Below are 4,640 nucleotides of genomic sequence, written 5' to 3'. Positions count from 1 at the left end.
GCTGTGGCGGCTGCCATGTTGCTGTGGCGGCTGCCATGTTGCTGTGGCGGCTGCCATGTTGCTGTGGCGGCTGCCATGTTCCCGCAGCGCCCCCAGGGAGCTCTTCCGCAAGGGTCCCACACGGAGGGAGGCCTGGAGGGTCCCTGGAGGACCCTGGAGGGTCCGAGTCTCTCGCAGCCTCCATGGAAGAAGGGCTGGGCTGCCTGGAGCGTCCCAGGGCTAAGGGGGAGCCGGAGCCTGGCAAAGCCCGGGGGTCCTGCCCGGGGTCGCCCACCTTCCTTCCCCTGCCAAGCTCCCCGCCAGCCCCGCGCGCCCAGGCTTCAGGCCAGGGGAGGGCGACATGATGCACACAGGCCTGGCCCGACACGCCTCTCAGGACCACGGGGCAGGGAGCGCGTCTCACAGCTCGGGGACCTCGGGGGCCTGGCCTGGGCTTCTGCCCTCCATGCCCTCCAGGAAGGGGCCGCTCCCTGTCCCCGGGACTGCCCCGTGAGCCGCTCGAAGTGACCTGGTGGCGGCTGCAGAAGCCCAGCTTCTCGCCTGAGCCTGCCCCCAGCCCGCGGGTGACCTGGAGCCAACCTCCCCACCTCCCCAGGTGTAGGTGTCCCTTCACACTCAGCATTCGCACGTGGCGGGGACTGGGGGGAAATGCAGCAGCGGAGGGAGGAGGAAGACGGGTCCGCTGCTTCCTATGCCCTGGTGGGGGAGACTCCGTGGCTGCACCATGTCCTGGAGGGTTTTAGGAAAAGACTGTGTTTGCTTTGCCCCTAGATATCACTTAGAAACACTATGTCCCCTAATTGCTCTTTGGGGGAGGTTGACTTTTTTTTACCTTGAGACGGAGTTTGGCTCTTGTTGCCCAGGCCGGAGTGCAGTGGTGTGATCTCTGGGCTCACTGCAACGTCTGTCTCCCCGGTTCAAGTGACTCTCCTGCCTCAGCCTCTCGAGTAGCTGGGATTACGGGTATGCGCCACCACATCCGGCTAATTTTGTATTTTTAGTAGAGGCAGGGTTTCTCCATGTTGGTCAGACTGATCTCGAACTCCCGACCTCAGGTGATCTGCCCACCTTGGCATCCCAGACTACAAGCTGGGATTACAAGCATGAGCCACTGTGCCCAACCTTTTTCTTTTTCCTTTTTTTGAGATGGAGTTTTGCTCTTGTTGCCCTTTTCACTCTTGTTGCCCAGCTGGCCTGGCACAATCTCGGCTCACTTCAACCTCTGCCTCCCGAGTGCAAGCAATTCTCCTGCCTCAGTCTCACAGAATGCTGGATTACAGTACGTGCCACCATGCCTGGCTAATTTTTGTATTTTTAGTAGAGACAGGGTTTTGCCATAGTGGCTAGGCTGGTCTCGAACTCCTGATCTCAGATGATCCACCTGCCCCGGCCTCCTAAAGTACTGAGATTGCAGGTGTGAGCCACCGTGCCCGGTCATGTCCCATAATTGGAACTGTGCTACCAAATTTATATTTTATAAATATATAGTTTTAAAATGTTTTATTCCAGTTTGTAGCAAAGATGGCACTATGGTTTGAAAGTGTCCCGCAAAGTTCATGTGTTGGAAGCTGGATCCCCAATGTGGTGGTGTTGGGAGATGGGGTCTCCTGTGACTGGGTTACAGGGGCACAGCCCTCACAAGTGGAGTGATATTTGATGGGGGTAGATTCGCACTACATTTGTTGGCCTTTGTTGGACATGATTACATCTTGGATTTTCAGTGACTTTGTTTCTTGACATTAGTTTCAAGCAAAAGTTAGTGTGCATTAGGGATTTGGAATCTTAAAACTTTTTTTCCTGATGATAAAGTGGAATATGTGACTATCATAAAAACACATATGAAAATAATAACGTTAATTAATACATAAGAAATAATAATAAAGTTCAGATAATCCATAATTCTACCACTCAGATTTCATCACTCAATATTTTGGTGGATTTTTTTCTAGTTAAATATATGTCGTAAAACTTTTTTTAAAAAATCTGGATTGTACCCCATACGAACAGTCTTACATCCTGTTTTTGTTTATAGAAAGAGGATTCCATGTATCATATGTAATTTAAATACATTATTCTGAATGTCTAATATCTCATGTTTAATATATAACATTCCCATTTATTTAACATTTTTATTTGAAGACATTTGCTGTTTCTACACATTACTGCACACAATGTTATTGTGAGCATCTTTTCCAAAACTCTGAATTCCTATATGAAATTTTTCCTTAGGATAAAGGCTTAAAGATGGAATTACCAAGTTAAAGAGGATAAAGTGTCTTAAAGTCTTTGATCCGTATGCTGCCAAACTGCTGGGGCACCGCTGACCTTACACTGGGCCAGCATTTAAGAATTTTCATTTTAAAAATATTGTGCTAAGTTCCGAAGTGGAAAATAATATCTGTATTAGTTTCCTAGGGCGGCCATAACAAAGCATTAAAAACTAGGCGACTCCAAACAACAGAGATGCACCTTGCACAGTTCTGGAGACGGACGTCTGAAATCAAGGTGTGGGCAAGGCCACGCTCCCTCTTCAGGTTCCTGGGGAGATGCCTTTCACACCTCTTCCAGCTTCTGGAGGTTCTCAGGGACCCCTGTGAGTCCTTGGCTTACAGACCCTCATCCAGTCTCTGCCACTGTCTTCAGATGGTCCGGCTCTTCCCGGGGCCTCCCTCACCTCTTCTTATAAGGACGCCAGTCATTCTGTTTAGGGCCCAGCCTCCTCCAGGGTGGTCTCCCTCTAATGACAGCTGCAACCACCCTATATCCAAACAAGGCCATGTTCTTAGGGACTGGGGTTTGGGACTAACATATCTTTCAGTCGGGGGACACAGTTCGATCCGTAATAGCATGCATTTACTGTAATGTGTAATTCTTGGATTTCCTTATGGAAAGTGATTCTTTTCATGTTCATTGGCCATTTGTGTTTTTTGAGTATCAGTTCTTATGTTCTGCCTCGTTTTCTATTAGTGGGTCTCTGTCAAGCCTCCCTTTGTTGTGAGGGGCAGAAATGCAACTGAATCTGGCTCCAGCTGAAAGGAAAGTTGGTGGGTCACACAAATAAGGGACTCAGGGTCCTACAGGCTTCAGGCTGCGCTAGACCCAGGCTCACACGGTATCTGTCTGTTCTTCACCACATGCCTCAGTTCTGCTTCTGCTCCTTGCCTTGGCTTGCTCTCAGGCAGGCTCATTCCAGTTTGGAGCAAAGATGATGCTGTGGTTTTAAAGTGTCCCCCAAAGTTCATGTGCTGGAAGCTTGATCCCCAGCAAGGTGGTGTTGGGGGGTGGGTCCTAATGGGAGATGTTTGGGGCACAACCCTCACCAGTGGGATGAGGGCAATTAATGCCATTATCTCAAGAGTGCATTCCTTATAAAAGGACGGGTTGGCTCCATCTTGCACTTGCTCTCTCTCTCTCTCTCTCTCTGTCTCTCTCTCTGTGTGTGTGTGTGTGTGTGTGTGTGTGTGTGTATTCTCTCACTTTCTCATTCTGTCTTGCCCTTCTGCCTTCCACCTTGGGAAGCCACAGCAAGAAGGCCCTGATCTTGGACTTCCCAGCCACCGGAGTCATGAACCAATGCATCTCTGTTCGTTATAGATTACTCAGACTGTGATATTTTGTTATAGATACATAAACCAGACTGAGACAGGCAGCCAACATCTCACCAGCTCACAGTCTACAGAAAGAGCATATGTTTTCCCTGATAGTTCCAGCCACTGTCCCAGGGAGGCCCTTCGTTGCCAGGTTTATGTCATGTTTAATCTCTGAAGGTGAAGAATATAGGTCAGCACACCCAAACCATCTGGACTAAGGGCAGGAGGGGATGGTTCCTGGGAGCTATGACAAATGAAGGAGCCACAGGCTCATTTGCATGGGCAAAATCAAAAGATGGACCCCCAGTAGGGAAATGCTTTTCTTATTTATTCTGAGAACTCTTTATATATTAAAGGTATGAATGCTTTACGTCTTTCTTCCACATGTTTGCTCCTTAGCGATTTGTCTCTGTGGGTTTTTACAGGAGGCTCATAAACGCTGCCTTATGAGTGTGTCATTCCTGGAGCACACCTGCCGTATAGCATCATTGCATCATAACGCCCACCAGGAGCAGATTGCCAGGCCACATTCTCTGGGTGTGAGCAACAACAACAAGAAAACCCGTGGCTAGTACTTCAGTCAACAAATTGGCATTCGAAAGCATGTCAGCGTTAGTACAGACGTCATCAGTGAATGAGAAAGCAAAGAGCCCGTGGCCGCACCTAATAAAAGGCCAGCAGGGAGACAAAAGTACTGTGGTTGCGCAATGATGGGACAGAATGCCGAGGGTCACTAGTCCAGGTGCAGTTTTGAGTCCCCACGCCATCTTACAAATGTGATAAGGAATGTAACTTTGAACTCAATAACCTTTTCACCAGGCTGTCAACTAAAGGCAAATACAATGGGTGGCCTGAACCCTGCCAGAGACAGGCACTGCCGGCCGCCCTCTCTCCAGGCAGGGTGGGGCACCCTGAGTGCTCAGTGGGCTTCCCGGCCCTCAGTCCCCAGACGGTGAGAGTCCCCATCCTGCTGGGTGCCCCCCACCCCAGCTCCTGCGCCACATGGTCACGGCTGTAGAAGCAGAATCCTGACCCCAAGGAGGGGTTTAT

At 49.7% G+C, this 4,640-nt stretch overlaps 1 long non-coding RNA gene across 1 annotated transcript; it reads left to right on the top strand.

Annotated features, from left to right (window-relative positions):
- Positions 1–3,648: 3,648 nt before the first annotated feature.
- LOC108311245 lies at positions 3,649–4,276 on the top strand. Its single transcript, XR_001828110.2, has 2 exons — positions 3,649–3,741; positions 4,016–4,276. It is a non-coding gene; the product is annotated as an uncharacterized LOC108311245 (long non-coding RNA).
- Positions 4,277–4,640: the final 364 nt, after the last annotated feature.

The sequence above is a fragment of the Cebus imitator genome, unplaced genomic scaffold, assembly GCF_001604975.1.
Source record: "Cebus imitator isolate Cc_AM_T3 unplaced genomic scaffold, Cebus_imitator-1.0 Scaffold112, whole genome shotgun sequence".
In the NCBI taxonomy this organism is placed as follows: Eukaryota; Metazoa; Chordata; class Mammalia; order Primates; family Cebidae; genus Cebus; species Cebus imitator.
Note: the sequence above shows the minus strand (reverse complement) of the source record. Positions and strands in the feature narration are given on the sequence as shown.